The 23,598-nt window shown below is 35.0% G+C and overlaps 1 long non-coding RNA gene across 2 annotated transcripts; it reads left to right on the top strand.

Annotated features, from left to right (window-relative positions):
• Positions 1 to 2,294: 2,294 nt before the first annotated feature.
• On the top strand, positions 2,295 to 4,338 carry LOC141698250 (uncharacterized). 2 transcript variants are annotated; one of them, XR_012565021.1, is made up of 3 exons: positions 2,295 to 3,013; positions 3,474 to 3,574; positions 4,198 to 4,338. It is a non-coding gene; the product is annotated as an uncharacterized LOC141698250 (long non-coding RNA). The 2 variants fall into 2 exon arrangements; XR_012565020.1 differs by lacking the exon at positions 2,295 to 3,013 and adding an exon at positions 3,162 to 3,296.
• The last annotated feature ends 19,260 nt before the right edge of the window (positions 4,339 to 23,598 follow it).

Below are 23,598 nucleotides of genomic sequence, written 5' to 3'. Positions count from 1 at the left end.
ATGAGGTCGTGCTGGCCAATGGTTTCAAAATCAATGAATATGATAGCTGTGCCTATTACAAGGATAACGAGAACAGCTATGTCATGGAGAATGACAATGGCTATGTCATGATGATACTATATGTAGATGATCTACTTATTGCTGGAAGCAATGATAAAGTTATCAAATCTACAAAGGACATGTTGAAATCAAGGTTCGACATGAAAGATATGGGACTAGCAAATATAATTCTGGGAATTCAAATTTCTAGAACATCAGAGGGTCTCGCATTAAGTCAACCATATTATGTTGACAAGATCCTTGAGAAGTTTCTTAAGGATGACTTTGAGAAAGCTAGGACACCTGTGGATATGACTTTGCACCTATCCAAGAACAAAGGTGTAGCTGTTTCCCAATTGGAATACTCGAGGATAATTGGTAGTCTGATGTACCTCATGAGTTGTACAAGACCAGACATTGCATACTCAATTAGCAAGCTGAGTAGGTTTACGAGTAATCCGGGAGCTGATCACTGGAAAGCGATTATAAGGGTACTAAGGTACTTGAGGGGAACTCGAGACTATGGACTGCACTATGGCAGATACCCAGCAGTATTAGAAGGATATACTGACGCAAATTGGATATCTAGCAAGAAAGCACTTAAGTCTACGAGTGGCTATGTGTTTACATTAGCTGGAGCGGCAATATCATGGAAATCCTCAAAACAAACGGTGATAACTCATTCCACGATGGAAGCTGAGTTTGTGGCACTAGATAAATGCGCCGAAGAGGCTAAATATCTACGTCAGTTTCTGGAGGATATTCCAAGATGGCCAAAGCCTGTAACTGCAATAGGGATTCACTGTGATAGTCAATCCGCTATTGGCAGAGCACAGAGCACGATGTATAATGGAAAGTCTCGTCATATACGACGACGACACAGTTCCATTAGACAATTGATCTCAACCGGAATTATCACTATTGACTATATACCGTCAAAGGATAATATCGCGGATCCACTAACCAAAGGGTTATCAAGAGAAGTGGTTGAGAAATCATCGAGAGGGATGGGCCTTAAGCCTATTGCTTAACGGCATCATGGTGGACACCCAACCATTGCTGACTGGAGATCCCAAGAACTTGGTTCAATGGGACAACTAAATCATGATGACCAAATCACTGTGGGGGTAACCCCTGGCCTGTTCCTATGATGAGGAAACAGTGAGACCCGTAAGGTACGAGGTTAAGCTTTGAGCCTTTAATGATCTTTGATGAATACATGGAGCTCAGGAGTGAACGCATGGAATTCAGTTGAGTAAACGCGGGTTACTCTATAAGATAAAGATCACCTATGTGGGAGAGAAGTGGGGCCGCTTCAAAGGAGAATTGCGAGGCACAATTCTTTAGAAACTTCTGCAGAACCAGGACGATGTTCCATGGCCAAAATGGACATACTCATGAGAGCTGAACGAGTCAGAAACGATATAGTGATAAGTATATCATCGTTTACATAAACGGTCGAACAGTTCAAGGACAAGCACGTCTACTGTCTACCAGTAAAGTCGGTATGCTTACTCGAGCGAAGGTTCAAGGAGCATTCTCTACCTATCGTATGCTATATCTGATCGAAGAAACTATCACCAAGTCAAACTCCGTGTCTGTCTGTCTGTCTGGTGTGTGCTACTAAGATAACCAATCTCACCCATGTGGGGGATTGTTGGAAAATATGGGTATAAGTCCCATATTGATAAGTCATATTTTTGAGCATTATGACTAAAAGATGTGTGAGATATGATGATATTCTCTTAATAATGGAAATTATTATTTTCCATTAGAATTTGGCTCAAATATTATGGTATAAATTAATTTGATTTTGTTTCAGATTAATTGATATGGTGTATGTCTTGATATATTTAATCTGATTCTGTTTCAGATTATTTATGGAATAGAGTAGCTTGCAAGTATTACACCGATTCCATAATTAATGATATTTAATTATGGAAAAGAGTAGCGCACAAGTCTATCTACACCTATATAAACACCTCTAAGGCGTTAGGGTTAGACACACCAAAAACATATTCGCCTCTAAACACAAATCTCTCTCTCTCGGTGATAGTTTCGTGCCCGTTCAAGCTCGCTGAAGGTGCTCGTTATCCGTAACGCCGCCGCTACCTCGTTTTATCCTGGGAGGCTATCGACTCGCACATACGGTGAGAGGCGAAATAGCTTTAAGGAGTTTCAACTGGACTCGAGGATCTCTCTTCTGTTTATATCTTTTCTTCCTCCGTTTGATTTCGTTTACTCACGCACACACTTGTTTGATTATTTGTATTAATCGCAGATTGTTTTCACAGATACTATCAAAATTTTTAGGTTTTACATCAAGTGCCCCGCTTGTTGTAGTGAGATCACTGTGATCACCGACCCACAAAATTCTGATTATATTGTCGAGTCTGGTGCATCCAGGAATTTCGAACCTTGGCATGAGGAACAAGAAACGAGGGAAGTTGCGGATGCTATGGAATCTCTTGAGAACCGGGCTCGAGGTTTGAAAAGAGAGATGGGGGATGTTGTTGCGTTGGAGGAGTTGCGGTTTATAAAATCTAGACATGCAGATGTTAGTGTTGATGCATTGATTAATCACCTGGTGCCCGAGAAGAAGGATGAGTTATGTCAAGAGGATGAAGCTTTGATTAAATCTGAGTTTAGTGGACTGGAAAAATGTGTCAGGAGGATTGATGATTTTGATGATGAAGAAGATATTTTAGATAGTAAAAATAATAATATTGGCTTAAAGAAAACAAGAGTTTCCGGTGATTTTACTTGTGCTCGTTATATTTGTGGTAAAGGATCGTGTGCTACATTGGGTGATAAACTCATTCTCAGTCACATTTGTGCCGTGAAGAAAAAGCCAGAGCAAAAAGCATTGGAAAGAACAGGAAATAAAGACAAGACGAAAAACGATCAGGCTAATAAGACACTACAATCTTTGTTCAAAGATTATGAGAGTGATGAGGAGGATTCCTAAATAAGTGTAACTGCTTGTTTTTTTATGGATATATGTGTTTGTTTGGATCTGTGTATCATTTGGTTATATTTTATTTGCTTCTGCTACTTGCTTTGATATATGGATTTGTTAATTGATTATTACCTGTTTATATATGCTTAAAACTATGATTGTTGTTATCCTCAAGCAGTCCAATGCGCTATTTTATTGGGGAGAATGGAATGTATTAGAATAAAAAGGAATATTGTGAATAGGATCAAAGAGGCGAAATGAGTAGGATGGGAAGTTTTGTGTGTCATCCCCCTGAAAGGTTGTTCATTCAGTTGATCACTGTTGATTTGTGATTTAATCAAGATTTGTTTGTTTAAATTAGCCCTCTATTTATTATCAATATGTCTGTATACAACTGGCTAGCAGTTCACTTCATGGGATACTTTTACTGTCATCTGGTTTTACTATTAAACTCATTACTATTGTTTTTCAGCAGTAATTCGCCTCTTGCATCAGTTGAACGGCTGGAATCATATTATCATATACAACCATAACAAATTTTTGGATTGAGCAGAATGGTATCACCTACGGCAAAGGGTAATGGCTCTTCAAGTTTATCCAATTTTAATAGTCAAGCCATTTAAATTAATTGCAATCACTGTAATTGAATTGTTTCCGTAATTGTGTCACTCTGTATTTTTCCACCTTGCACAATAATAATCTTAATTTATATTAGCAGTTTGATAGCTAGGCCTTAAAAATAATGAAGATTAAAAGAAGAGGAAGAGTAATAAGCTGATTAGATATGCAGTGTCGTGTGATGTGATGGGTGACTATCCAGCACGGTTATTGAACTTGGAATCTAACAGCCACTGCTATACAAGGGAATTTGATGAATGGATAATGTATCATTTATATGTACAGAATATGTGATTCAGTGACAAAGTCAGTTTTTAGTTTGGCTGTACTTGATAGAGTTTTACCAAGGTCGTTTAGGCCATCTTGATTTCGCTCTGGAGCTCTAACTTGGACCTATTGACAGAGAGACTTTGGTCACCTTACCAGTGTTGTTTTACCTTGACATGCATGAGTTCTAATGGAAAAGGATGATAGTTTCTCTCATTTTCTTTGATTGATTAAGTACTGCCTGATAGCATTAAAACTTCATTACTATTGGCTGACCAAGTTTTTTCTGCATTGTGCATTTCTTTCTACCATAGGAATATGTATCTTTGCTCATCCCCTGGCGCCCCATCTATCCTTCCATCCATTTCCCAATTCCACTCATTTAATATCCCTTTGGCAACAGAAAGGAGAGAACAAGAAAGCTATCTAGGCATGGGCTTATGGAGAGAACAAGAAAGCGGGTAATGCCTTTAAATATTTTTTATTTAAACCAAAGATCTAAATATTTAAATTTTTTTCCTTCTTTTCTGGATTAGAAAATATCAGAAAATATTTATATAGTAGAGTCTGACGTCTTCATATTGGAGCAAACAGCATAGTGTATATCTTCTTTGTTTCTACTCTTTCCGATCATTGCCTTTGAGGACCAACTGAATAGAGGACAGGTTATTAATTATTTAATAAGTTGCTTTTATTTCTTTTTTAGCAAATAATAACACATTTCAATATTAAAATACCTGGCCGAAACATCAATGCATATGCATATAGTGCAATTCAAAATTATGAAAAATATCAACAGTTTAGTTGGACACTTGTTTTATAGCCTGCGCTGGATGCTATGTTTGTTGAACTCTACCTTATTTTCCCACACTAACTCCATATATGATTTATTTTATAAATCCATAAATCAACGTGTTCATTTCGAGCCTAAAAATCAACAGGGTTTGTGTTTGGACCACAATTTTTTTTCTCCATTAATATTGAATGCTGGCAACATCTTCAGTAGATTTACCAGGATTGCTGATGAGTGATGCACTATTTGGAATGTTGATTGTTCTTTTTATTCAAAAGGCGATCAAAGTATGGGCTCGCGCATAGAATAGTCTGATCAACCTATTATATTCTTTTAAGATTTGCTAAACTGTACATATCAATATCATTGTTCAAGTATGCTCTCCTCTTGAATGTATTGAATTTTAAATGCCTGCTTGAATGGATAGGATTTTAAATAGTTATCTTCCTCAGGTTTAAAGTTAACATATTTAACTTCTGTTTCTTGAACAAACATGGGTAATCACCGGGCTAAGGCTAGGGTTACTAAACGAAGTCTTAAACACAAGTATTTAATTGAAAAAGCTATACAAATTTTCAGTTCAAGACATAACTATATGCATGTATACATTATAGCAAATCCGATGCTAATGCTAATATAGCTACTATAACTATTGGAATATTTTGACACAAAAATGTAGTTTGTTGCCTAATAGAACTCCGGCTTCAATATTTGACTCCTGATGCCTGATGCCGCTTTTTTTTTTGCTGATATAGAACTTAGACCTGAAATGCTTACCTTTTTAAGGATAGAAAAGCTATATTTGCCTATTTGGTATAGAACCAAGTCACCATTTGTAAATGGATGCACTGGATTTATCATTTTTAAATTTGGTTCCATGTTCAAGCAATAGAACCCGTTATAGCACTTCACTGGATTAGCTCTCACTCATGAATTCTTCTTTATAGGTATAAGCAACTTTAATCTGAGAATTGAATAGCACATCTAAAACCAGGCATGGATGGGGACTGGAATTATTTTATTTGGTCGACATTGATAAGTTTGATATTACTTATTTAGTACAAGAGGAGGAAAGGATAGTTAAAGATGTTCTAAGCTCCCTCCTGGTCCTAGGGGCTGACCAGTTTTTGGCAATCTTTTCGAGTAGTGACCATACATTATGGACATTGCAGAAAGGCAAGTTTTAATATCAGCTAGCTTAGGTGCAGAAGATCAGCATGAATCTGTTGTCTCAGATCAGTAAACAAGATATCTAAAGAAATGGAATCATAAACCGCTATATGCTCTGGATACTAGGAAAAAGGCTGCAACTCCTCAGACTTTCAGCATTCCTGCAGAATTGTAGCCGAAATGTGGGAAGTAAAATTAGCTTTTCAAATCAAATTACTTTCTGTTGAAACGTGTATGGGCTTTATCAAAATATAACTAAAAACTTTATATAGTTTAAACACACAACTGATGTTATAATTCAAACAAAAATACAACTTGTTTTTCACACACATGCTTCAGCTTTTTTTAGAGCCGAGCTTCAACTTTTTTGTTCTCTCTGTTTTTCTCACTTCGGTAATAAACTACAAACTACCAGCCCTGTATTTATAGCCCTGTATTTATAGGTTACATCTTAGGTCCGATTACTTCATGGCTTACATCAGTAAATTTATTACATAATAAGACTTTTACTAGCTAACCTACAATGGATGACCATTCTTAATACTAAGCAGCTGTGTAACTCAGGAGCAACTCATCCATCCAACTATTTAGACAACTTGATTAATTACACAGCGTGTACAACTATATCACTATATCTTAAGGTGTATGCATGCACGTAGTCACATTCACATGCAGCTTAACATTTTCCTCGGCCTTGACTTCAGAATTTCAATTCCAAATTAATGTTTATTCTTTTCTTGCTAGATATATATTCTGAATGTAGACTTCTGATACATATAGCTAGCTGTAATACTTATTAGGATGGTGGAGAGTTTGAAATTCTAATACTCCCCCTCAAACTCGATTCTCCATTTCGAGGTTTTTTTTTCATTTTTTGAAACATATCCAGTTTTAACGGCTTCGTAAATATATCTGCTAAATTTCCTTTTGTGCTGCAGTGCACTAACTCCACGATTTTATCATTCACTTGTTCGCGAAGAAAATGATATTTGATATTGATGTGCTTGCTCCGACTGTGTGACACTGGATTTTTTTTCCAGAGAAATAGCGGATTTATTATCCACGTAAATAGTAATCGGATCTTCTTTAGCAAGATTTAACTCACCCAAAATATAGCTTAAACACATAGCTTGACATGCACACGCTGCTGCTGCGATGTATTCCGCCTCACATGTTGAGAGATCAACTGTTTGTTGCTTCTTCTATGGCCATGAAAAAATTACAAAACCAATGTGAAAAGCATAGCCTGAAGTGTTTTTCCCGTCATCCAAGTCACCACCATAATCACTGCCTAAGTAGTCAACTAATTTTGAATCTTGAGAATTGGTATAAAACAGACCGTTATCAAGCGTACCTTTTATATACCTCAAAATTCTTTTAGCTGCCATGAAATGATCTTGTTTTGGTTTCTCCATGTACTAACTAACCAATCCAGCCGCATACATAATATCGGGACGAGTGAAAGTTAGGTACCTCAGGTTTCCAACCAAACTTTTGAACAATGTCGGATTAACCGACTCTCTCGTTGAATCAACTCGGAGCTTTATGCTTGCTTCTGCTGGTGTGCTCACCGCTTTGCATTCCTCCATTCTGAATTTCTTCAAAATCTGCTCCGTATATTTTTTCTGTGACATAAAAATCCCATCTCTGCTTTGCTTCACCTCGACTCTAAGAAAGTATGACACTTGACCAATATCTGTCTTCTCAAATTCATTAGTCATAACTTTCTTAAAATAATCAAACATACTAGGATTGTTTCCATTAAAGATCATGTCGTCCACGTATAAGCAAACAATCATAATATTTCCCCCTAAATTTGTTTTCGTGTCGAGAGCATGCTCGTATGGACTCTTCACAAAACCATTTTTCTGAAAATACTCATCAACCCTTGTGTTCCACATTTTCTGTGCTTGTTTTAGACCGTACAATGCTTTCTTTAGCCGATAGACTTTATCTTCTTGGCCTTTTTGAACATATCCCGGATGTTGCTCAATGTAGACTTCTTCTTCGAGATAATCATTTAGAAATGCCGACTTCACATCCATTTGATAAATCTTCCACTGATTCTGAGCGGCAATTGTTGTAAGATGTCTGATGGTGTCAACTCGTGCAACTGGAGCAAACACCTCATCATAGTCAATGCCATATCGCTGCTTGTAGCCTTTAGCCACTAGCCTCGCCTTGTAATTCTCCACTTCTCTATCCTGATTCGTCTTGGTCTTATAGACCCATTTGACACCAATTGCTTTGTGTCCTTCTGGAAGATCTGTGAGCTCCCAAGTATCATTCTTCTTACTTGCACCAATTTCTTCATCCATGGCTTTGTTCCATTTGCTTTCTTCAGAAGCTTCCTCAAATATAACTGGATCACATTCAGCCATTAAATAAAATAATGAATAATCAAATGTTGTTTGTACCAGACTTGTAGCTTCGTAGATATCATCCAGACTCCGCATTTTTCTAGTTGCTCCCCCTGAACTTCTGCTTCCACTTGAATCCGATGGTGTTGATGCAGGAGTTTGTTGATTCAGACTTTGTGGATGAGTTGGATCATCATCTCCACCTTCTTCTATATTGGGGTCGTCATTGCCATCATCATCATCAACGTCGTTGAAAAATAAACCAACAACTTTTCTTTCTTACTCGCTCCATCTCCAATAATCTGATTCATCAAACTCAACATCTCGAGAAATGATTAATTTCTTCATGAGGGGATTATAGAGCCTGTACGCCTTGCTCCTTTTGTCATATCCGGTAAATATGCACTTCTCGCCTTTATCATCCAACTTCTTTCTTTTCTGATCAGGAACATGGGCATATGCAATAAACCCAAAAATTCTGAGATGTCCCACTGATGGTTTGCTACCACTCCATCTTCATTTGGAGTTTTGTTTCTGACACTTTTTGTTGGACAACGATTCAACAAATAAACTGCACATAAAACGACTTCGGCCCAAAAGGTTCTCGGCAAGTGATTTGCTTTCACCATGCTCCTTTCCATGTCAAGAATAGTGCGATTCTTTCTTTCTGCAACGCCATTTTGTTGAGGAGTATAGGCCGTTGTCAACTGATGATTTATTCCATGTGCTCTAAAAAAGCTTCTAAACAGATTAGAAGTATACTCTCCTCCTCTGTCTGATCTGAGTACCTTCAAATAATGACCACTTTGCTTTTCTGCTAGTGTTTTGAACTCCTTGAATTTATCAAGAGCCGCCGACTTTTCTTTGATGATATACACCCAACTTTTCCTATTAAAATCATCGATAAATGTTAGGTAATATCTATTACCTCCAAGTGATGAGATATCAAATGGACCATCAATATATGTGTGAACAATTTCCAATGGCCTCGTGGCTCTCCATGATTTTCCAACGGGAAAACTTTGTCGATGTTGTTTCCCCTTTACACATGCTTCACACAAATTTTCTGGTTCGTTGATTTCTGACAAACCGTCCACCATTTTTATCTTTAACAATAATTTCAGGCCAGAAAATTTAAGATGACCATATCTCAAATTCCACAACCAGGAGTCATTTTTAATGACCGATTTTAAGCACTTCTGCACATTCGTTTTCATATCAAGCGTAAACAAACGATTCTTTGACATCTCCACATTTGCAATCAATTCCCGAGCTTGATTTCTGATAATGAGGGAATTGTCCTGCATTTGTATATTATATCCTTTCTCCACAAGTTGGCCAAGACTGATAATATTATTTTTCAATGCAGGAATATAATAAACATCATTTATATATTTCTTTTCACCTTTCTTTGACATGAACGTGACGGTACCTTTTCCTTTCACCGGAATCTTTGACGAGTCACCAAAAGTAACTTATCCGCTGATGGTGTCGTCTATCTCCGTGAATAATTCCTTGTGACCAGTCATGTGATTACTGGCCCCTGAGTCAAGATACCAAATATTCTTCTTGCTTTCCTCGTCTCCTTTGTAAGTGAGGAACATAGCAGTGCCAACATCTTTGTCTTCTTTTGCTGCTGCAAAATGACTTCTTTCTTCCACCTTTGGTGCTCTACACTCATAACTGAAATGGCCATATTTATTACAGTTATAGCACTGATATTGAGACTTATCACCTCTTTGATGATATCCGCCTCGTCCTCGGCCTCTGAAATGTTGACCACGACCTGATGGCTGATACCCTTCAGAATTCTGGCCTCTATTGAAGGACTACCTTCCTCGTCCTCGTCCACCACGGTAGCCACCTCTAAAGCCACCTCTTCCATGTGCAGAACTGCTACTGCCAGAATTGTCACCAATGGACACCTTACTTTGCAACGCCTTTTCCAAATGGCTTACATCATCATACTGGTTCATTCGCTGTTCGTGGGCTTGAAGAGAACCTACGAGCTCATCAATAGAAATCTTGGACAAGTCTTTGACTCTTCGATAGAAGTAACAACATAATTAAATTTTCTTGTTAATGAACGGAGCAAGTTTTCCATGACCCGAACATCATCGAGACTTTCCCCATTTCTTTTCATCTCATTTGTCACCTTTTTCAAATGCGTAACAAATTCACCATTATTTTCAGAACTCTTCATCGTCAAATTTTCGAACTCCCCACGTAGTACTTGGAGCCGAACCTTTTTGACTTTCTCGACACCCTGGAATGATTTCTGCAGAATCTCTCACGCGTCTTTCACTGTTTTTACATTTGAATTTTTTTCAAAAATTGATTCATCAACTCCTTGAATAATTATATATAACGCATTTTTATCTTTTTTCCGGATCTCTTTCAAATCATCTTCTCCACATTTGAAAGGGCCGCTTCAGTGTAGCATCTACGAGCTCGTCATAACCACTTTCAACAATATCCCAATTATCATATGAACCGAGTAACACCTTCATTTGGATACTCCAGTTCCCGTAATTTGTTGCCGTCAATTTCGGGATTTGTGGTTGCACCATCATATTTGACATTTTTTCTTCTCCGAAATAACCTAGCTCTGATGCCACTTTTTGGAAACATGTATGGGCTTTATCAAAATATAACTAAAAATTTTATATAGTTTAAATACAAAACTGATGTTATAATTCAAACAAAAATACAACTTATTTTTCACACATAGGCTTCAGCCTTTTTTAAAGCAGAGCTTCAGCTTTTTTGTTCTCTCTGTTTTTCTCACTTCGGTAATAAACTACAAACTACCAGCCCTGTATTTATAGACTACATCTGAGGTCTCATTACTTCATGGCTTACATCAGTAAATTTATTACATAATAAGACTTTTACTAGCTAGCCTACAAAGGATGACCATTCTTAATACTGAGCAGCTGTGTAACTCGGGAGCAACTCATCCATCCAACTATTTAGACAACTTGATTAATTACACAGCTTGTACAACTATATATTAAGGTGTATGCATGCACGTAGTAACTTGCACCATCTTTTACTTCATCTTATATAGATGGTCTTATTTTTAATACCCACAAGACTTTGCTTCACATTCACATACAGCCTACCATTTTCCTCGTCTTTGACTTGAGAATTTCAATTCTAAATTAATGTTTATCCTTTTCTTGCTAGATATGTATTCTGGATGTAGACTTCTGATATATATAGTTAGCTCTAATACTTATTAGGATGGTGGAGAGTTTGAAATTCTAACACTTTCAGCCTAAATATGTACGTCGAAAGTTTTCCTATTAAGGTAGAAAATTCTTCACAAAAAGATGACATGATCATAGAGCTACCTAATGGAGTCAGGCAAGGGAAATACTGTGTATTTTTTTACCACATTTCCTCTATACAAATATTAGTGGATGCAATTTATTTTTAGTTTCCAAACAATGGAAATGGTAGTATATAGTACATCCTCAACTAGAAGCTTTAGAGGCTTTCCTGAATACTGGCCATTTCTTCTGTGCACACGGTAATCTTGATCTTGTGGGAAACAACTTTTTGTATTCTTCTGAAGTGATGAAATGTAATTCCCAGACATGGTTCGTGCTCTAAAACCGAATCCAAAGTCTCACATTCAAGAGAACCGGAGAATCTTAGACTTCTTTTTTCACCATGTGTTTACCTAATTCCTCTTGCATGATATTGGTATCCCACAAGATCATAGGCATTAGAGTTCTTTTTTTAGCCAAAGGGAAATTTACCCTACATTTTTGTATGCCTTTGTTCCAAAAAAAAATCGCATATACTTGAAATTCAAATGAACAAATTTTCACTTCCTTGTTTACTTATATATCATAACTCAATTAAGATTAAGAGACACATCTTATGTAACCGGTATATTGAAATTCTACGCCCAAAGGGGTGAACAGCTAACTAATATCAATTTTTAAAGTATTATTGAATATTTATTAAACTGTCAGACAACTTGCTGTTAAATTCAAATATATGATGTCAACAAGCTGACACTCGATATGCATGCAGAAAATAAATAACAAGTAAATAACACAGAGAGTTTTAGCCAGGTTCGACCCCTATGCCTAATGGTCTAGGTCCTGGTCCCTTACCAACTTGGGAAGAGAATATATTATTAGTCCCTGAAATTAAACGATTACAAAATTCAATAATATATCTCTATTTATCTCTTGTTCCTGATAGCAGCTTGCTGGTAACACCTGTTCTCTTAAGTAAATCATCCTCTAAGCCCTATACCAATCCTGTATAGCCTTCTCCAGCAATTTAACTTCCTGAACCCTTGTTATCCAAACTCAACTACTCAGCAACAATTGTGTGCACCTTGAACAATACAAGTTTCAGTAAAATTTACAAACGAAACTATGAACTCTATATATATAGATATACGTGATTAAACTAGAGCTCAAAATAAAGAATATTAAATGAATGCAAGTTATATTTTCTCAGACGGTATGGTATATACTTCGTGGATCAACCTCAAAAGAAAGTATACCCATATGTATTTATAGATCAAGTTAACTTTCGAATAAACAACACAACTTCCGATCTTAACCAAGTCTCACGGTTAGTTAATTTTAATTTAAATGTTAAAATAGTCTAGAAACACATTTAAACTAAAGATAAGATAGAAAGAAAAGAGTTTAAAAACGTTTATCTTTAGTTTAAATAAAACCAATCTTGAAGTAAGTTTGGATAAGAAAACCGAAAATAAACAACTTACTAGAAAATAGGAAATATTTTGAATAACATCATTTGAATATCTGAGTAGTTCTAATATAAATAATCACGTTAAAGATATCATAGAGTCCTTACAAAACTCATTCCTATTAAATCTTCTTGTAAACTATAATTCTGGTTTATCCTGAAAAATTGTCAGATATAATTGTAAGCTCGCTGATAAACTTGTCAAAAGCTTGTTAGCTTGCTGATAGAATAATATGTAATTATTACAAGACAAAGTAAGTAATAGTTGAATAAATTACACACAGCTTGCTGATATATCATTAAGGGAAAGTATAAATTAGCTTGCTGATATATCATTAAGACACACTGTAAGCTAACTCATAATGTGATCATCAAAATTATAAGGGTATTATATATATGGGGTTTTTACGTATAACCCATAACTAAACCGAAAAATACACTCAAAATGGGGAGGGAAGTATTTACCAAAACAATGTGTAGGTCTAACTTTAATAATAATCTCATTTCAAGTAATTATATATTTATAAAAATCCAAGAATTTCTTAATAACCAGCAAATATTATATTACAAATTAAAAGAAATACTACCATAATTGTGTATATTTAATTTGTATTGCCCAGTAAAGTAATTGTTTAAGGGGGTTGGATACAGTTACTAAACAAATCGATGTATTATGAAAGTGAAGTAAGAACATATGAATCAAATAACAGTTTATATTGATCTTTAATAAAATGTTACAAAACTCTCTCAAGAATAATATTCTTAATAGCATTTAAGTTATACGAATACTCGAGTTAAGCACCACACCTAAAGTGTTAACCTATTTTGTGTTTATATACTACACAACTACAATCAATCAATCATAAGATATGTTACAGTATAATTTGTTAATTTGTGTTCACTAGAGACAACACTATTATGTTAATGTTATGAGACATTTGGATTATTAATTATGATTCTATGGATTATTTTTTAGTGATTTATTATATCTTTATTTTCTGCGATAAAATGTTAGATAATAAATGTCCTTGAAATATTATATGTAAATCTATATCTCTAAGTACGTGACTTAGAAATGAGATTATGAGAATCGTATTGATATTCCTAAAGGCCTGTATTCAAGTATTATTGCTAAGAGACGATAATAAATACATTGATACTAGTGTGTTTGTTGACTGATAATCACATCTCATTGATCATAGGTATGGTGATACTACAGTCAAAACACAGGCACATGTATTAGATAAATGGTGCTGGATTGACCCGTTGTGAGATACTACATGTTTATAGTGTCATAAGTTAATCTCATAATGATAATGATGCATTGGTTCTTAGACTTGAAGTCATTATATTTCTATACGAGAATTAATATACTTTGATACTATTAAAATTATCCTTGATCGGGTAATAATAAAAGTAGACATTGAGTATATTATGAATCGTATGAGAAATATGAATGATCTAGATGAGATTTAGCCCTCCTATATGAAGGAGTGATATTAATGGCCTCTTGATTGAGTAAGACTATAAAATGCATGGCCGTACTCAAATACTGATTTGTTTAATAGTTTACTCATTGATGAAGGAAACAAAGATTAAACGTTAACAGAGGATGGCACAATGCATGCCTCGAGTTTGATCTACAATATAAGGCTAAAGGGATTATATTACATTGTACATTATTCACCAAATGTTTAATTGAATCACCAATTATTATTATTACTTGGTAGTAATGATGTATTACTAGATGTCATTCATTGTTTATAATTTTATTATTAGAAAAAAAATTTATTGCCAGTGTAATAATAACCTAAAGGATCACACATAAAGAACGTTTAAAACGAAGTGTTTTTTAAATTATGAATTTAAATATTTTATTATTATTAATTCAAATTTAATTATTAAATTAATTAAGTGAGACTTTATTAATTGTATATATATTAGGATTCGAATTTAATAGTAATATAAACCCGAAATCAGAATGGGTCATTTTTCAGAAGCCCATTAGATTTAGGGTTAGGCCTTAATCCTCTCTCCCCTATATATACATTAAGATGTATATTTTTAGGATTACTAGTCACATCACGTTTTTGAGAAAAAAACCCTAGCAGCTCTACATCTTAGAGAGGCTAGAGAGAAAGGGAGAGAGGAAGAGGCAACCTGTTGAGTGACATTTATGACACTTTATTACGCTCCGTACAGCTTTGAATTAGTGTTTTGTACTCAATTTATTGGTGTTTTTACGTGTTTTTGTAGTGTTTTTGCATTGCAGGCATTTTCCAGGTAATCAAGTGAATTAACATGGTTTTAGTGCTAATTTGGTGTTAGGATGGTGTCTAGAATAAAAGCTCGTAGAAGACCAACTCAAATCAGCAAGAAAGTAAGAAGTCAGGAAATCTTTCCAGAAGTACGGCGCGCCCGCGCTGGTCAAGCGTGCGGCTGCACCGGGAAGGCAGATTGTCAGCGCACCCGCGCTGAAGCAGCGCGCAACCGCGTCAGGTCGAGAAAGGAAAAATATGTTTCTATTCTGATTTTGATCCAGAAGACTTCTACTCTACATGGGCTGCTATATAAACATAACCTATGTTCTTTTTTCAATAAGGAGACGTACATGAGCAAGAGGAGAAGCCGAAAGAAGACCGAAGAGCACAATCTCAACCAAGGCAAAGAAGATCTAGTTTTAACTTGTGATTCTTTGTTTACGTTGTAACGTTGGATGCTAGTTTTCTTATTCTTGAACCTATACTCTTGTGTCGTACTGGGTTTTATTATTTATTCAGTATAAAGTCTACGTTTATTATACCATGCTTTCATTGGAACCCACGTTGATGATGAGCCCAATCATGGGTTAATCGTTATCGTGGGGTTCTAGCAGATTTATTTATGGATTTCTTTAGTTAATTTGTTTCGATCCTTAGTGTGTGGTGATTGTATGATAACCTCATTGGTTATGCTTATTCATCTTATGAGCTTCGCGAACTTATAAGATAGAGTGTTAATTCTTAATGAAGCGAAAGTGAATTTTATGGGTTTAGAACTTGCCATGCTAGCATAGGTTCATGTATTTGTTATGCATGATTCATAGGTAATTTTAACCATATTACTTGTCCTATGTAATCACGATAGATAACTTGTGCATTAAACCATTATGTTGTCAAATTCTATAGACATATAGGGTCTCAATATAATTGGTGTCTATTCAACTTCTATCTCTTTTGTGGATGTCTGGTAGTATGGTATTCGTGCAACGAAAGTTGGCTTTTATCAGTTTCGTATTATCTGATTAGTGTCATCACCATTACATGCTAAGGTTAAGAACAAAATGGCTATTGAATGAAGTATTTAATGAAGTTAGAATCCCATGTTTGTTATATATATTAATTCAACCATTCTTCACTTAGTTATAATTGTTAGCTTAAGTTTAGGTGAAAACAATATTAATTTATTAATCGTCTTAGCATTGGATAATAACCATACCATTGTTGCATAGATACATTGACCGAAGTTACTTAAACTGATTCCCGTGGAACGAACTAGAAGATATTCTATATTACTTGTGAACGCGTTTACTTGCGTGGATTTTAGCGTGTGTTTAGCGACTAACAAGTTTTTGGCGCCGCTGCCGGGGAGTCGGTGTTAATTTTTAGTTTATGTGTTTGTCATTAGTGGTCGTTAAAGTTCATTGACTCGGACATTGTTACTTATCTGTTTCCTTGTCTTATTTCAGGTACTCTATCGAGCGTGTATGCATACGCGTTCTCGGACTCGTAAGAGAAACCTGGATCAAGCCGAGGAAGAAGTTGTGTTATTCCCTAACAATACAACAAGAATTACAGAAGGAGGGGGGTTGAATGTAATTCTGGCTTTTTTCTGATTTTAAAATTATTCTGACTTAATACATATAACAGTGTTTGATTTGAAGTAATGCGGAATATGAAGATAATAGAAATCAAAGCACTAAGTTATAAAACACAAGGCTTTAAAACTTTCTGGTAGATTTGAATGTATCCACCAGATATATATATATATATATATATATATATATATCAGATTGAAAACTCTGTGAAGCTTTGAATAGCTCACAACTGCTTTACAAGTTGAATAAACAAAACTACAGAGAAATTCTTAACAAATACAACTTTATCTATCTCTCTGAAAATTGTGGTTTCTTGGTAGTTGTTCAACTTGCTATACTTGGTTTATATATCACCAAGTTTTCATTTTAGTAAGACAAGATAATAAAACAAAACTATATCTAATCTAACTCAATGCTACTTCATTACTCTATTTCAGCATCTTTGAATATCTTCTTATTTGCATGAAAATGGTAATGCTTCTTTGTTCTCTGAAACCAGTAATTAGGCTGCCACATTCCTTTTGCATACAATCAACGCATGTGACTGTCAAGTCACTATCAATTGCTCTTTTGAATTTGAAAATCCGTTGAAGTTGTAGTTGATGATCCATTGATACTTTGGTTGATCATCCATTGAGGCTTTATCGGAGCATCCGTTGAAGCTTGACTGAACATCCGTTGAGGCTTAGTGAAACAACCGTTGAGACTATTTTCTTGACAGTTAACTCTACTTCACTTATACAAGATTACAAGACATCATCTATTTACAATTTACCAACCTATCTAGCATACCAATCTAGTAGTCAACATGCTTAAACATTTCTCAGAAATCTAGTTCACTAAGTTCATACAAGTATGCAGAAATGTGCTACTAAACCTATTTTACATAAGCTACTCTTTCAATGGATAGTGAAAGTGATCATTCGTTGAAAGCTACAAGTTCACTAAGTTAATTCTACTAAGGTGTTTTGTTTATCTTATCAACAAGTACACAACATATTCCTAACAATATCCCTCAATTTATGTCTACTAGAATTGTAGCCATAAATTAAGAGAAACTTGATGATAACAAAACACCCTAAATGTACAGGTTGAAAAATAGTAGATAAAACTGACAAGTGCTACAATATTTATTGAAAATTGAAAAAAGTAAAGTGTGCAAAAAGTTCTCACAATCATTATCAAGGTGTTCCTCTAGACCGAGCCAATGATTTCAATTTCCTTGATTGTCTGGATTTCTTCCCAAGCTTCCTGTTATTCTCTTCTATTTGATTCTGGAGTTGTCTGTGGAATTCAAGTTTGTCAGCTTCAGATAGATCCAGCTTTTCTTTCATTTCCAATAGAGTCTCATTGCTAGAGATACTTAATTGGTAATCCAGTCTGAAGAATCTTCTAACACCCTTGTCATCCATGAACTCCATCAGCCAATAAAGCCTCAAATGCACTCTACTTCTTGTGAAGGGAATTATTAGAGTTCTTGGAAGTGCATTTTTGGCTTTATTACTCCTTAGATCTTCTATCTTCTTTAGAACTAATCTCCTTGCAGTCACATTGAATCCAAAGTTATTCTTGAAGGATGAGTAGATCTTTATCAGTATAGAGCAGCTTTCTTGAAGAATTCTATGAAGAGGCCATGTGATTTCTTTCCCTCCCTTATACTTGAACACCAATCTTTCAGGAAGATTTCTGTGAGCATCAATTGCTCTCACTTCTTCTAGTTCATCCATGTAGAGATAAATCTCTATATCACAGATGTATAGAAGATCTCCCTTGCTGATAGTTGGTTTAGCTTTGGTTATGGATTTGAATCTGAAATTCACAGGCTTGATCTTTTTGGTTGCTTTTATCTTTGTCTTCTTTGGCTTGTTGAAGATAGGTAAATTGAGTTCAAGAATTGGCAAACTATCCCAGTCTATTGGCTCATCCTTTGGAATTATAGGCTCACCATGAAAGTTCTTTGTTGGATCCATCTTGAATTCCTTATGTACCACTGAAGGCTTGGATGTCAGAGTTGAAGTTGTAGACTGTTTGAGAATGTAGTCTTCCATTTCTTCATCACTGAAGTCCAATTTTCTTTTTGAATGGAGCTTGTATCTGAATCTTCTTTTCTGTTATGGTTCCTGATGCATTTTATGATCTTGAGATTCAGTAATCACAGGTGGTTTCTTAGAGATCTCAGTTATAGTTTTAATAGCTTGAAGTTTAGCCAAGATAACATCTTGCTTCTTTTTCTATTTGAGCTTTTTAGCATCTAGAGTAGCCTTCTTCTTTTCTTGCTTGATTCTTTCTTTTTCTTCTTTCTTAGCAGCTGCAAACTGAGGGTGACCAGCCACCACACAAATCTCTTTACCATTCCTGTAGATTTTGGCAATTCTCCTCTTTAGTACTGAATCGGCTAGATCCTTGAAGAATGCAATGGACCTTGCCAACAGCTTCTTTTTATCTGATTTTGGAGTCTCAAACATGAGATCCAAGGGATTCTTGTCCGATGCCTTTGGATAATTCCTTTTAGGCTTCAAAACCAATTTGGCCTTTGGTGACTTTCTGCATGAAGTCTGTCCCTTTTCCAAGCTGCATATACTCATTTCATTCACAGAGATTTGCTTGACTTGTGAGTAGTGATGAAAGATTTTGTCTTGTTTCTCTATTTGTCCAAATCTTTCCTTGATATTTTTACCAAGCTTTTGCCACTGAGCATCTACTGCTTGTTCAACAACCTCTACTTAACTTTGATTAATGAGTTCCCTTGACTTCAACTTAGAAGCTGCTAATTGAATAAGGTCAATGCTGTCCAATACTGGTGGCTTTGTGTATGTAATTGTTGGAACAATTACTTTGCTGACTTGAACGTTTAGCACTTGCTCCCCCTCACTTGTTGACCCTCCTTGACTAACTGGGACAAGTGATTCTTCTTTCTCCCCCTTTTGTTATCATCAAGTAGAGGTGAGGTAGAAGTCTGTGCAGCCACCAGCTTTTGAAGCAATTGAGTTTGTTGTGCTTGATATAACTGCAAACCTGTGAGAGACGATTTTATTGCTCTTAGTATGGTATCCAGGGAATCCACTTTGGTTGCAAGACTAGAGTTTTTCCTCAACTGTCTGTTGATGTCAAGCACTGTAGTATCTGGAAATTTAGAATCCAGTCTGTTAGAGACATCCTTCTTGACTTGAACAATCTCTGTTTTGATTGAAGTGACATCTAGATTGTGTTGAATAGCTTGTATTGATGTCATTGTAAAGAATTGATTTAATATCCGGGATATCGCGTGTAATTATTTTTTTATCAATAAATAATTTTTATATGATTATTATGTAATTTTTGGTGAATTATCTGATGTTTGGTGGGGATATGTGGGTGCTTATATGTGATAAAGTATAAGTATATTAATTTTATTATGACCAGAATAAAATATAGATAATTAAGGTATTTTTCTGATAATTTTTGGACTGTTTTATGATTTTATATTGATTTATGAATTTATGAATTATTTTTTGAATAATTACAAAATTATTTTATAAAGCCGGGAATCATCCGACTTCAACCGTTTTTACATTTTTACAACCCGAAACTCTTCCGAAAACTCCTTCCTAACCTAATATGGTAATTCCGGACATTTTCCGTGTTTTGACTTTTTCAATCCGGATTAAGGTTTGACCCGTGCGCGGCCCAGCGCAAGATTTTCGATACAATAATCATTTCGGTGAATCAACAAAACCTGTATTCTCGAAAGATGGGATAATATTATATTATTTTCATATAAAGTGTTTTATAAAAAGCCCGGTTTGGATAATTATCCAATACGGGTACCAAATTGGATCGTTTTTGGCAGTTACTTAGCGGCTAAGTATCTAAATTAACGATCCAAAATGATCCGAAACGAACCAATATTCCAAAAATATATATAGCCCTTTTATCATTTCATTTTATTCGTATAATCATAATCAGTCAGTAAAACCCCGTAAAATACAGAGAAAATGTCGAATTCACGTCACGTTCTTCATAATCAAACGTACGAACGAAGGCGTTATTCAACTCCGATTCGGGCGTGTAATATATCAAAACGAAGCTCTCGAAAATACCTTTCTGAATCAACCATCACTTTAGGTGCAGAAATCAAGGTTAATTTCGTATTTATTTATTTAATTTCAAAATATTTAATGATTAAATTATGAATTTTTGTTCTTGATGTTTTTGATATGATTGGATGGCATAATCATGTAGATCTTTTTTTTCCTGGTCATTTTGGTATATTATATGTCAAAAACCGTGTTCAATAACATGTCCAAATGGTGGTTTGATTCTCGAATTTGTAAATTAGGGTTTATGAACTATGAATGTTCTTAATTGATTTTAGGCGTTTTTAATCTAGGGTTTATTAATGTAAATTGATTACACTAGCTTATAGATCGTGAAACAAGGAATCAATTTGTGTATATGTGATTAACAGACGGTACCTGGAAAGGCCTCGCCGGAAAAATAAACACGACGGCGTCAGAATATTTGGAACAGATTTTTCAGAAAACTCTGTGATCGGTTGGATAAATTGGTTGCAGAAATGAACTCTGGGTGATTAGTAGTATATTTCCTGTTAAAATCGTGAAATTCTAGGTTGGTTTTAGGCCCGCCGGAAAAGCTCCATGGCGGCGGCCATGGAGTTCCGGCCAGCGAAGGAGGAAGACGACCGGGGGGGGGGGGGGGTTAATTACCACTTGACCCCTATTTTTGTGCTAGAAATTTCAGATTAGTCTCTGTAATTCTAATTTTTTTACAAAATTCTTATTCATGTTTTAATTATTTTCAAAAACAGTATTTTCTTTTTATAAATTTTTTTAGAGATTATTTTTAATTATTTTAAATTCCAAAATTCATTATTTATTATTCTGAAAATTATTTTTAATTCAAAAATTAATCTTAATTAATTAATTAATTTTAGTTGATAATTAATTATTTAATTAGTCAATTAATTTAATTATTAATTGAATAATTAATTTAATTAGTTATTAATTAATTTTAATTGATTATTTAATTAGATTTAATTATTTAAATTCTGAAAAATAGTTTCGGGCTTTAAATTATTATTTAAAATTATTTTCGAGGCTCGATATTTATTATAAAATTATTTTAAAGTCAGATTTGGGTGTTCGAACCCTATTATTTAGTTATAAAATGATTCGGAGTCCCATTTTAATTACGAAAAATGTTCAAAAATTCGGATTAAATACCTGGAAAATCATTTTGACTCCGAATCTTCCTTGAAAAATTATTTTGATCGAATATCTTGCGTGCTATGTGCTACGTGCTATCTGATTGATGTGTTATATGCCTATGTGGTTATTGATAGGCTGTTTTAGTCAAAACTTTCAATCCGTAAATCGGATTTGGGTGAAACGAAGGGTAGATAAAAACTTTTGACGTTTATGTGAAGATTAGAATAATATGAGTATGAATAATTGATGGATACTTGTGATGCCTAGCAGAGTCAGCGAGGTATAGAAAAGGAAACCAGTGATCCATAAAAAGAATCGAAGCGTAGAAAGAGAAGGAAAGTGAATGATAAAGAGAAGCAAGGCGTGGAAAGAGAAGGAAAATGGTTGATGAGTAAAACTGTTAGATGAGTACAAGTAAAGTGGAAATCATCGGTGATAAGGCATGTACTTCTGAACCTTCTACAAGATATATTGCAAATATTTTCAAACTTTCTCATAACATGTTATTATTAATTGAAATAACTCCTGATTTATATTGCAAGCGCTTTAAACTATCCAACCTTGAACCCTGAATCTTCTTGATCTTGAGCCTTAAGCCTTATTCTTCATAAACCATTGATTATTGAATTCCCAAATACGAGCCATACACATACGATACTACTCCACAAATACATATCTACCACATACTGATCTCTGATACTGAATTTCTTAACATACCAACCCTTATTCCTTGTTTAACATTAGACTAATCCTTGGAACCCTTGAACCCCTGGTCTTTTACTTTCTGATTCTTTCCTTGATTAAAAGCCAAACTTTTTGAATCTCTTGTTATACCTTCATGGTATTGTGACCCTGTGTTTCAAGATAAATATTGTTTATGATTCAGCTTATTGAACCATATTGGTTATCATATTGAATTGTTTTAGAATTGGATGGTTTTATAAATGTGGACCAGATTCGTGGTCGGACCAGATTCGTGGATCCAGTATATAGAGCAAATCTGGGAGCCTTGCGCGGGGTTAGTGCGTGACTGATCAGCAGCCTAACCTTGGTTTTTAAAATGAAAAGTGAATATCCAATTCTAATCATTGCTTATTCAGAAACTTGATTCTTCTGAATCATTTCAATTGGTCATTGTTTAACCTCAATTGTTGCTATTATTTCTTACTGAGGTAGTTAGCTCACTCTTGCAAATCTTTTTATATTTTCAACAGTTGAAAAGGAAATTGTTGGTAGCGAGGATTCCATGTCCAGTGTGCGAGCTAGGGTTTCTGGTTAAGTTGGATCGAGCTAGCAGGAGCTTTATATTGTAACTGAGTTATGTACGATTGTAAGTACGATATCATTAGCCATTGTAAGTTGAATTAGTTGGGATTTGGTACGATGTAATAAAAGTTAAGATTATGGCTTGTTTTCGTACATTAACCTGTTGCGATCCGTGGTTATATGAAGAAGGGTCAATGCATATAATATTTTATATACAAGTTTATATATATTGTGTGTGTTGTGAGCCCCAAACTTCTGACCCGGGTTTGGAGGGTGTCACAGGTTGGTATCAGAGCCACATGTTATAAGTTACTGAAACA

This window comes from Apium graveolens, chromosome 11 (genome assembly GCF_009905375.1).
Source record: "Apium graveolens cultivar Ventura chromosome 11, ASM990537v1, whole genome shotgun sequence".
Taxonomy (NCBI): domain Eukaryota; kingdom Viridiplantae; phylum Streptophyta; class Magnoliopsida; order Apiales; family Apiaceae; genus Apium; species Apium graveolens.
The sequence above is the reverse complement of the archived record's forward strand: the minus strand, read 5'-3'. Positions and strand labels throughout refer to the sequence as shown.